Genomic DNA, 12,005 nt, shown 5'->3' with positions numbered 1-12,005 from the left:
CTGGGTGCACGACAATCACACCAATATCCCACGCATCTAAGCCCATGTCTGGCATGTGGCAGGTACTTGATAAATATCTGAGTGAATGAAATTCTAAAGACAATGATTTGAAGGCTATCTCTTCAAACAGGAATTTTAAAATGCTTATTACTCGGGAAAGAGGGCGTAGCTCAGTGGTAGAGCGCATGCTTAGTAGGCACAAGGTCCTGAATTCAATCCCCAGTACCTCCACTGAAATAAGTAAATAGATAAACCTAACCCCCGCCCAAAATTGACAACGACAACAAAAACCTAACTACTAAAACAATACAAAAGAAAAGAAAAAGATTGACCTGGAGTCCTACGTCTCTAAGTCTACGAAAGAGAGTGTGTAAAGAAAAGAGAGGACAGACTAGAAAAATTAAGGAAAGTCCAAGGGAACAGAAATGGACAAGAAGAATGCTTTGCCAAAAAAAAAAAAAAAAAAAAAAAAAAAGCTTTGCCATCTATATGGTGCTTTCAACTTCAAGGAATAATTTATTTTGCCATTTTGAAGCAGTTTACATTTTTCAAAGCATATATAGATAAAATCTTCTGTAATATGTTGGCTAAATATTAGTAGCCCTATAAGATAGAGTTTGAGGCTGAGGGAGTTTAAATAATTTGCTCCTATGGTAATTAAGTGATGGGGTCAGGACACCTGACTCCTAAATCAGGGCTTCTAGCAATTGTTTGTTTAAACCAAAAAGAGTAAAATATAAATGCTAAAAATGTATACATTGTATTACTAAAAGAAGACTGTGACAAGGAAGCCAAGTGGAAATGGAGACAAGCGATTTTAACCCTGTCATCCTGGGAGAAACCTGCAGTTAAGATTTTTTTTTTTTCAAATTGATTTTATAATTTGAAAATCCAAATTGGGCTTACCTACCTTGATGAAGTTCATCATTAGTGCCTCCCCTCACTTCTCCTAAGAGAAATCTCTGTGTGCAGAAACTCTTAAACCTTGGTGGACCAGTTTCAATTCTTTGAATGGATAAAATAATTGCTTAGATGTATTGAACTTTTTACACACCAGCCACAGCTCCATGTGAATAGCTGGATAATATTTTAAACTATTCTCTGATCTAGTTTTGCCTTTTCTTAATCCCTTTCTTCCACGTGTTTTTTTTTTTTTTATCATAAAACAGAAACCGAGACTCGTTGCTCCAAGAAAGGGAAGTCACAAAATAAACTCGAAAGAAAGAAGTGTTTGAGTTTCTGAAAGTCGAAAAGGACTTCTTCTTCCTTATATCAACCTTCAAAGAGGTGAGTCCATAAAGAAAGAGAAAAGTGATCTATCAGTAACGTCGGGGTAGTGACGGGTCACGTTGGACCCACCACTCTTGTGTTATTTCCGTTAACCATCTCAACAACCCAACAGGCATCCAGTATTACAGAGGACAAAACTGAAGTTTACGTAACGGACGTGACTTATCCAAGGTGATGTGACAAGTGGAACTGAAGACTGCAATATTCAGTTGGAATATATACCTTCTGGATTTCAGAGCCTTGACCTTTAACCCTGAAACTAACTGTTCCTGATGTTGGATCTGTGCCAATGAGACTGCACCCTTTTTTTATTTTTATCAAAGGGAAGCTTGATTAGACCCTTAAAGAACAGGAGGCTGTACAGTTTTTGATCCTGGTAGTCTTCTCCTTGGGACATCTAAATACGGACAGCATGCGGGTCATAATCGACAAGCTGGAAAATCTCAACTTTCGAACTTCCTCTTTTAAAGCGCAACTTGTGATAAATCAACCGTGTCTCAAATGCATGTCTACACTTCATGACACAAACCAGACAGTCAACTGCCTGCAGCCCTAAAGCAGGAGGAGCGTTCTCTACGGGTGTTTTGTGTTTCCTTTTTTTTTGTTTTTTTTTGAACAGGGCCAGAGCAAACATCTTCTGAGCTGATCTCCACCTTGTATCACCAACCTCCGGCGGCTAACGGAAATAATTGGGCAAATTGGAAATAATTGTTAAAAGTAAGTTCCCTTTTGGTCTACTTTATGGGCAGCCCTAGAAATGGCTTAACCATCTTCATGGCTGTGGACTGAAGCTGGCGGGAGCAGGGTGACGTCTTGGAGAAGAGCCACAACAATAAAAATGTCAGGCAAGGAGACGCAGAGCCCCCCGAGAGGGACACACACGCTGTCACGAGGCGTCATTTGTGTCCCTACTTGTGTGTCAGCTTAGTAGATTTCAATGGCAGCAGAAAATCTTCTTCAAGCACACGCTCCAACTTGAGGCTACCCAAGTAGTTAAGAAACAGAAATGAAAGAAATGGCAGGAGAGTTTGCCCTCTGAAAAATCTCTTGACAACCTGTGATGGGATTATGGAGTCTTAACTGCTGTACAGTTATCCCTAATTATAACCAAAGGTACTTCAATCTAAATAAAAATGGTAAGGCAGAGAGAGGCAGCCTCCTCTCCCTCCCCACAACTCACTTTTTAACATGAGTCTCTTCACAGTATGATGCTTTGACAAAGCTTGGATTGAATAATTATTAAAAAGAGATAGAGCCCAGTGTTAAGCAAAACATATTCTTGCAGAAAGGAATAGTTGATTTTTTTTTTTTACAGAAAGGAATGATTTTGATTTTACATGTTTGGTTTACGATGAGAACCTCCTATTGTCTTTATTGCACTCTGCCACAAAAATTATGCAAGAAATTTCTACCAGACATTAAGTGCCTGGAAAGGCGTTGCTTATTCTTAAATCCTGGTATACATTTTCCTATGGAGAAGGGCAATCTTGGGATGGGTCACATTTCCATTTTTGCTTTTGCTACTAGGAAACTCAGAGTCAGTTTGGTGGCCCAAGTTTAGCAACTGTGTAACCTCTGAAGGCTACAGTCTGTGCCCATTAACTTCTCTTCATATTCTCTCTGCATTGTCCTTTGGCATTTTTGTTAATAGTGCTATGTATTACTTGGGTGACATTGGGGGAAGTGACTTGCCCTTTTTCTACCTAAGTTTCCAAATTTGCAAAATCAGGATAATAATAGTATCTTCCACAAATGGTTCCTGGCACACAGTAAGTGCTCAACTAAAATGTAGACTTAAAAAATGATTTTTCTCTTATGATTTTATTGCATTGCATACAAAATAGTACCTTCAAAATGCTGTTGAATAATATGTAGAATAAATTAAAAACCACATACATAAAATTCTGCTTATGTGTTAAAAATAAATAATCATCGGGTCTTGGAAAGTGGATTGTTCTTTCCTCCTGGAAATTTTAAAAAACTAAGCAGAAGAGAGGATCTGCAGTGCATGCATTAAACAAACGTTGAAAAGAAATCAGCTGTCAGTTCCGATGTGCAGCTAAGAAAAGTTTTCCCCCTTTATAAAAAAAAGGATAAAATAGCATTTCAAAACATTTGATGTGGATATTAAGAAGAAAAGAGTAGAAAGCCGTCACAGTGCCCACCACTTTATTAAGAGCTCATTACCTTTTACAATAATCCCCGACACTAGATCTCATTGTCCCTGTTTACTGACGAGGCGACAGAGGCTTGGACTTGTTAAGAAACTCCGTCAAGGTCAGTGAGTTAGTAAGTAGTCGAGCAGCGTTTGGACTTGGGTCTCGCTGACTTCGAAGCCTGTTCTCCAGCCAGTATTTATTGCTGTCAGTGGAGCTAACGAGAATCTTCTAAAGGCACATTGCTCAGTAAAGCTGTATAATGAAAAATGATAAGGACTGAAAAACTGCCCAGCTGTTGTCGTCCTTTCAAGAGATAAATTAAAAGGGTGGCAAAGACCAGGAGAACATCCTGACAATGGGAAGGGGAAATGTCTCTGGTGGTTTCCACGTTCATTATAATTTTGTGTTGGGCAATTACGTGTTTAACATTCGACAGTTCTCGTGTGTGGCTGCTCCTGGGGCACGGCCACAGACGGGAGAAGGGACGTGATTTCCCTGTACCCATTTTTATTGAGCCACATGCATATATTCCAAAAGGGCACTTAAATTGTTTGAAAGAGGTCTAGATGCTGGCAAACACCACCATAAACAACGCGGGCAGCTTAAAGTCCCAGCCGCCAACGACATGATTCACAATGGAACCCATCTTCTCTAAATGGGGCGCGGAGCTAAATGCTATTTATTACAACGAACTTACAACCAAGCGAGATTCACTGCCTGGACTCAGTGAGGGGACTTCACAGCTGCCGAAATGCGGGTTGTTGGCATTTAGGAAGAACGACTTGCCCTCCAAGTAAGGAAAATGAACCGCAGAATATATGTTTTTTTTTTTACCACTGTGATTATGTGTCTAAGCCCATGGCCACACTGTCTGTGACGTATCTACACTGGACGAGGGGATGGGTGGATTGGAAACCATGTTTAGATAATTCAGGCAAACCCTCCTGTTTCTAAGAAGAAGAGTCTCCCTTCACTTAATGATCCTCTCATTTCATGCTTATCCTTTGCCTGAAGCTTGACTGCAATTATTTTATTTAATTCTTATCATAATCCCCAGAGGTGGCTTTTCTGAGCCCCTCTTTTTCAGAGGTCAGAAAACTGAGGGACAGAGATTTAAGTAAACGGGACCAAGATCACATGCCTGGGAAATGGCAGAACTGGGATTTGAACCAGGTTTCTCTGTCACCAAGGGGCCCCTCTGCTTCGTCATAATAGCTGTTACCCTTTACTAATTTGATTGCGACCAACAGTTATCAACCCTCACAAACGATAGGGAAAATCTGAGTTATTATTTCCTCGTTACAAGTGAAGACGCAGAGGGTCAGGAGGTTAGACTGTCCCCCCCACCCCCCGCCCACTCAGCTATGTCCTAGTGACGTTGGAATGAAATCAGAATTTGCCTGGGGCTCAAACCTAGTCTCTCGTCTGACTTTACCAGTGTTTCCCAAAGCACACTGTGCAGAGCCCGGGTCCCTCGAGATGCTCTAAAGATAAAAAGATGTTCAGGCTCCTTGCCTCCTCACAGCCTTTGCACCTGCTGTCCCGGTGGCTGGGGCCCCTCCCCTGACCCTGCCTGGATGATTCCTGCCGCACATTCGCCCACTGGCTTCAGGATCGCATCCTCAGAAGGGCCTTTCCTTATCCCAGAATCTAGACCAGGTCCCTGGATTTCTTCACTCTTACCCTCCAGTTGTCATGAATAATTCATTGGTTTGTTTGGATACTGGCTTAATGCTTGCCTCTCCCGCTGGCCCTCAGGGTCCAGGAGGGCAGGGGTGGCCTTGTTCGAGAGACTCCACAGCGCCCGCCCCGATCCAGGCCCAGGGTGTCGCTCAGTAAAGAAACACGTGCTTTTCTTCATACTCTGTCAACGGCTCTGCCTTTGTAGAATCATAGACAGTGAATGACCTCGGGGACCTCAGGCTTCCGCCATTTTGCAGATGGTGACATGGAGGCCCCGCCTTCGCACCCACTGGGTGATGGTGAGAAAAGTAACAAGAAACAGCTGCTGTTTATCAACCCAGTATGTTCTTGACCTGGAGCACAAGTGTTTAACCGATGACATCTGGTTTAAGCCTCAAGACAGACCAGGAAGTCGAGGCCCAGAGATGTTAAGCAGCTTGCCCAAGTTCACAGCTAACGAGTGGCACAGAGTTATCTGATTGCGCCCCATGCACGGAGACAGCTCTCCACACTGGTCCCCTTCCGCGTGGGAGTTGCCTGGGGGGCCTGACAACACTGATGCCTGGCCCCACTGATGCACAGAATCTCCCAGATTCTGCCTTAGTTGGTCTGGGGTAAGGCCTGGGCATTGGGGATTTTAAAAGCTCCCCAGGGGGATCCTAATGTGCTGCCAAGACTGAGAAAAATCTAACATCTGATTGATTGATCACTGCTATTGGATCAGTTAACCCTTCTTGCAGAGCCCGGATGGAATACATGCCTTGTACAATCCTGCTACAACGTTCCCTGCTTCCTCCCCTCTCTCTCCTCCTCCTCCCTGTCTCTTTCCCGTCCCAACTCCAAAACCTGCATTTCTATTTAGATTAAGCCCCTCCACGACACGCACGAATATGAAACAAACAAACAGTGCAAAGCACCAGTGTTTATAAAGTTGGTGACCTTTATGACAAGTCCCAGCCCAAATGGTGTAGTTACAAGACTGGGCAGCCAAATGTCCGTGCAAAGGAGGAATTCTCAGGAGACCTTCAAGTTCTTGGGGTTTAACTGTTTGCTCTTCAGTAACAACAATTGCTCTTATCGGATAGAGGATTCACCTGGTGCCAGGCGCTGTGTGAGGCCGGTGGGGGACAGAGAGGCCTCCACAACAAAACTGGAGCGGGTATTATCAGCAGTACCTTTTTACCAGGGGTCCACTGACTCATGGGAGCGTGAAGTGACGGTCATCATGACTGTAAGAAGATGCAGCCAGGATTTGAGCCCCCGCCCCTCCCTTCCCTTCCCTTCCCTTCCCTTCCCACCAGGCGGCTCTACCAGGAGACCCTTCAATCTCTGCCCCGTGGTCCTGCTCCTGCTGGACTGAAAGACACTGAACCAGCCTTGCTTTCTTGAGAGAATTCAAGACTTCCCTCCGCCCCCAAATCAGCTGTTGAGAAGCAACGGTGTGTATTTTAAACGTCTCATGTATAAAATTTACTAGAAAACGTTCACTCCTTCCAAGCATAGCTGTAAATGCAGCGTAGGGTGGACCTCTCGTCTTTTGTGGAAAGGAAGTTAACGAAAAGCTTGTGTGGAGGGTGGAGGGTTTCCATAGCTACCAGCCGCTCCCTCTGAGGCCAGGGACCAGGGCAGGGCGGTGGTCAGGAGAAGCCACCACTGGTGTCACAGTGCTGATGACAAAGGCTTTACTGGCCAACCTCTCAGAAGCCAGAGTTTGGACTGAATTGTGTCCCCCCCAAATTCATATGTGGATGACCCAACCCCGGTACTCAGGATGTGACTAGATTTGGACTAAGATCTCTTAAGAGGTGATCAAATTAAGATGAGGCCACTGGGATGGGCCCTCATCCAGTCTGAGTGGTGTCTTTACAAAATGAGAACTGAGATTAGGACGTGCAGAGAGACACTTGGGGTGTGTGCACGGAGGCTAGGCCACGTGAAGAGGCAGCAAGAGGTATTTCGATTTGAATGCACTTTCCAGACTGTGGGGGAGCCAGCTGCAGCCAGGCCGGTGGGGTCAGTTCCCAGCTCCGCACGCCCGTCCTGCCTCCCCTGGCTGGATCCGCCCGCTCTGGCCGCTGTGGCAAAGCACCACAGCCCGGGAGGCTTCCACTAGGGAAATGTACTCTCGCACAGTTCTGGAAGTCCAAGATCAAGGCTGCAGGGTTGGTTCTCCCCGAGGCCTCCCTCCTTGGCTTGCCGGTGACCCCCTCCTCCTGCCGCTTTACGTGGACCTGCCTCCGAGCGCACACGCCCGCGCTGAGCTGACGTGGGGGGAGCAGGCCTTGCTGTGGCCGTTCTCAAAATCAAGTAAACTGAGACCCAGCACGTTTCTACAAAGTCATAGAGCAATTCGATGGCCAGTGTGACCGCACAGCTCTCTTTTAGAATTTAATTTTGAGTGGGCTTACAAGTGTTTTTTTGGGAAAGGAACTCCCCCGGATGGTTCAAAAGGGGTTTCTTAGAAATGGTTGACTCTATGATTCCTTAGCTCACACGCGAAGGGCAGAGGCCCTGGGGTAACTGGGGAAGAGTTGTCTCAGATCTTAGTTCTAGACCAGGACAGGGGCTCTCAAGGAGCTTCTCAGAAGCAGAGGGGAGGTGGAAATTTCCAGACGGGGCAACCAGGGGTATGTGCCTGAGAGAGTCCCCACACTTCAAAGCAACTTCATTTCATCTGTTTCATACGTACACAGGGCTCCGTATAAGACTGTATTTGAAAAATTACTCAGCTGCTTCCAAAAATTACTATAAGTTTATATGATGATGATGAGGATGACAAAGACTGACGCCCCCTGGACCAGGTGGGGCAGCCAGACTTTGGCTGTGCATTTTTGGGCTCTTGCCAGTGAACGCTTAACAGGTTCTTTCAACAAACACTGGGGAAGCATTTGCTTTGTGCCAGACACCAGAGGCTGTTTCAATACAAGGGACCCAGCGGGGAGCATGACAGACAGGCCCGTGTCTGCAGAGATTGCACTGTATCCGGAGGGAAGACAGCGAGCAGGTGCGAGACCCAGCAGGGCGGGCGGAGGCTGCGGCGGAGGAGGCGCGGGGTGATGGATAAGGGAGTGGCTGTAGGTGGGAGCATGAGTGTGGCTATGTGAGCAGGGGCCAGGGAAGGCCTCCGCAGGGGCGACCTGAATTAAGACCTGAAAGGTGGGAAGGGGTCGGCCACAGGCGACCTGGTGGAGTACACCCACAAGTGAGCATCCACAGGGGCGAATCCGCAAGGGTGGGAAAGGGTTGGGCCTTCAAAGGGAACAGGACAAGGCCAGTGTAGACGGAGGCTCAGCCCAGCCTGGCAAAAACCAAGCCCCCACAACCACGAGTAAAACAGAGCCATGTCTTCTGTTCCCCAGCCCTCGGCTATTTTTATTTGGCCTGTGAGCTAAGAATAGCTTTCACATTTTTAAAGAACTGAAGAATATCTGAGGAAGAATAGTATTGCATGCCACGTCAACACTGTCTGAATTTCCAACTTCAGAGCCCATCGATGAAGCTTTACTGGCACACGGACCCACGTGGCCCACGTCTTACTCGTGGCTGCCCTCGTGCTGCACTGGCGGAGCCGAGTGGTTGTGACAGACACTGTGTCGTCTGCAGAGTCTGGACTGTTTGCTATCTGGTCCTTCACCGCAGGAGATTGTCACCCTCTGTTCTCTCTGGAAATAGCCCTTTTGAATACCTGTGGGGATACCGATGGGAGGCACTTCTCTCCATTTCACGGTGGGTTCGTCTTCCTCAGTCTCCAGCCAGAGACATCCATGACCTGCTGGCCTCTTGGACCAAACCCCCCGGGAAGGTCTCCCTTCCTCTTTGCTAACTGATGCCTGATGTCTGCTTCTTCGTTGACTCTGTGTGTGTTGAGAGATTTTCCTGGGCCCGGCACGGGGCTAGGTGCCTGAATGTACAACCTGGAATAAGATAGTTTGGTCCTTGCCTCCTTGCAGCTTAAGTTCTATTAAACAAGTTTCCAACAGACAGTCCTTCTTCTGCTCTTAGCTGCCTCTGAACCATAGCGCACAGTTCATTTATAGCTTCAGAGTCAAGCCAGTCAGATATAGGCCATATTCACATCGATGTGCTTTTACTTAGGAGATATTTCGGTAAATAAAGATGAGAAAATAAGACGACGTGAGGCAGGCTTGAGAACAAAGTGGGAGGGGAGGCTGCACATGCACGCGGTCACTTCCACACCACAAGGAAACCAGGGAAGGAAGCCTTCACCCAGCACCTCTGCACACAATTCAGGGCATCCATGAACTTGCACGGGAAAGACAATTACACCATTAATTTCACTAACCTTTAACTGAAATTCAGCATTTCCTTCATTTACGGATAGAGACATCAATTCTCAGTAGTAGCAGTATTCTGATTGTTTTATCACCAATATTTTCACCAAAACATCACAGATAGTTTTGTCACATTACAGCTCTTACAAATGTCTTGCAAAATCACGCACACTCATCATAACTTTGAAATTACAGTGGTTATCGGCCTTAGCACTGGTCATGCTGGTTAATGTATATAAATAAATTCACTTATTAATATATCACAAATTTGTTTCTTTAATATTTGATAATTGTATTTCCATGATTTTTCAAACCTCAGGTATTTATTTTATGTCTTTAACATTCTTTTTTTTTTTTTTTTTAAATGGAGTTACTGGGATTGAGCCCAGGACCTTGTGTGTGCTAAGCACGCCCTCCACCACTGAGCTCTACCCTCCCCTCTAAAAGCACTGGTTTTGAGACGGGCTTCACCGGCTTCACCAGGTGGCCAAAAGAAGTCCACAGCCTGAAACCGTTAAGATTTCGTGGCCTAAGGACGCCAAGGGCTCTTTAAATCAAGTGATTCTTAACCTGGGATGAGAATTATAGGAAGATAGGTGATGTCTAGAATTTTGAGTAGCAATTGTTACTCAAGTTGTTCAAGTTGATGGCAAAGAAAAGGCATGGCACCATAAGCAGATTCGGCATTCCTGTGTATGTGTGCGCATTTGCAAACACACACTTGTTCATTTTTCCTGGAGGGAGGATCTGTGGCTTTCATCAGATTCTCAGAAAACTTCTCGACCCAAATATGAATTTAGACTCACCATTCTAGAAGGATGAGTTCCAGGACAGGGACTCCTTCTGAACCAGGCTGTGACTCAGGGATAGTCCTCAATGTCCAATGTGACAACTGTCTAGAGGGCCCCCTTTCTCTGAGGACCCCTCCCCTCCCCTGGTCTATTTTCATCCAAGTCCCAAGCCTCAAGGCTCTCCAAAGCCAAGAACATTTCTTACAAGGTGCTCCATAAGTGCTCCCCAAAATGTTTGTATGAAGGATTCCTTGCTTTTATGGGAGGAGGGAGCTCCAGCGTCACCGTAAGTTAATTTCATTATCTCATCAGTGGCTTCCCTCTCCTGGTTTTAAGTCAAGGTACCCCGGCCACTCTCTTTTCTATCTCTACTCCACACACACACCACCAGCCAGCAAGGCGTTTTAATTAGACCTTTTCTATTATTAGAGCCCAGGGAGGAAAAAGAAATTCACGGCTGGGTCTGAAGGACCCCAAGCTAAGAAAGAGAAAGGTAATCATTTAATTTGTTGTTGTTTCCATAAATCAGGGCCCAGTCATCAATTTCACCACATATTTGAGAGCACATGTTATTGACAATGTGTTCGTGGAGAAAAATGGAGTTGGCTGGCAAAGTTGTTCCATTTTCTAAAGATTAAATTGTTCATTGTACAGGCCGCCATCTGCCCTCCCTGGAAGAGATTTAGTTGCTGGCAAAGGCATTCAAAATCTCAAAGACAAAGTTACATTTCTTTTTCTTGTTTGCTTTGCATAATGAAAGGCAAATTCATTCATTCATTCATTCAGCTATTCATTCATCTATTCATTCGATCTGTATCAAGTGTTTCTTTGTGACGTCAGGTAGCTTTCAAGCCATGGATCTCAGTGGAAGGAGTGCATGCAGCCTTGGAGCTGATTGATAATTCCATGGTCTTTATTCATGCCCAAGGCCTGTGAATATTTAGCATTTCTGTCCCCCACCCAACCTGCGTGCTACTGGGAGTCTGACAGAATTAGGGTGAGTAACACAAGTTTCCTTCTAGTTTCCTTCCTTCCTTTCCTTCTAACAAGAATCTTCTAGTCTGTAGAGGATAGATAAGACACACACACCCAACAGTGGTACAACACAACACATGCCTTGAGAAAACACAAAGGAGAGACAGGGCTCATTGCTGAGCAGACGCTTCTTGGAAGAACAAGGAGAAGAATTTGGAAGAATCCTGGTGTGAAACTTCACATGCGATATTCTATTACGTAAACACTATCCTGTTGTAGAAGTTGGTGTTAAATATCCCCATTTCTCAGGTGAAGTTATTGAGGCTCAGAGAGATGAAGTAATTGGCTCAAGTTCACAGAGCCAATGGAGGTTGATATGAGGATTCAAACTCCCCATTGGATTCTAAGTCTGGCCCCTGCGTCACATAAAGCAGGGCCTCTAGGCCTCTCAAACCTTTCACAGTTTAAGTCCTAAGCCATTTACTTTGACCCACTGCACGAACTGCATCTGAAGCCTCCTCCCGTCATTACTCCTCCTATTGACTTCCCTTTGTTCTTTACATATGATGAGGCACTAGTTTTGGTAATGACCTTGGCTGTTCTTCTTGACTATAATTTTGATCTTTATTTCCAGACTACAGTCTCTGGAGCAAACCTAAGTCAAGCCAGCATTCAGTCTGACCTGATTCCTAGGCTCTCCTCACCTGGGTTTTCCAAACTCCTACTAGCAAACCCAATCATTTCTTCGACCCAATGATGAATCTACTCAGTTAATTATTGAGTCTCTACTGTGCGCTTACTGTACTGAGTGATGA

The 12,005-nt window shown here is 45.4% G+C and overlaps 1 protein-coding gene across 3 annotated transcripts in view; it reads right to left on the bottom strand.

Annotated features, from left to right (window-relative positions):
- The window catches only part of TSHZ2 (teashirt zinc finger homeobox 2), a 410,600-nt gene that overhangs the window by 7,543 nt on the left and 391,052 nt on the right, over positions 1-12,005 (bottom strand). The window contains exon 3 of one of the 3 annotated variants that reach the window (XR_004312988.1): positions 3,478-3,701. The exons of the other annotated variants lie outside the window; for them this stretch is intronic. The gene's annotated coding sequence lies outside the window, so the exon portion shown is untranslated. The remainder of the gene's footprint in view (positions 1-3,477; positions 3,702-12,005) is intronic. 3 annotated transcript variants of the gene reach the window in all.

This window comes from Camelus ferus, chromosome 19, assembly GCF_009834535.1.
Source record: "Camelus ferus isolate YT-003-E chromosome 19, BCGSAC_Cfer_1.0, whole genome shotgun sequence".
NCBI lineage: Eukaryota > Metazoa > Chordata > Mammalia > Artiodactyla > Camelidae > Camelus > Camelus ferus.
Note: the sequence above shows the minus strand (reverse complement) of the source record. Positions and strands in the feature narration are given on the sequence as shown.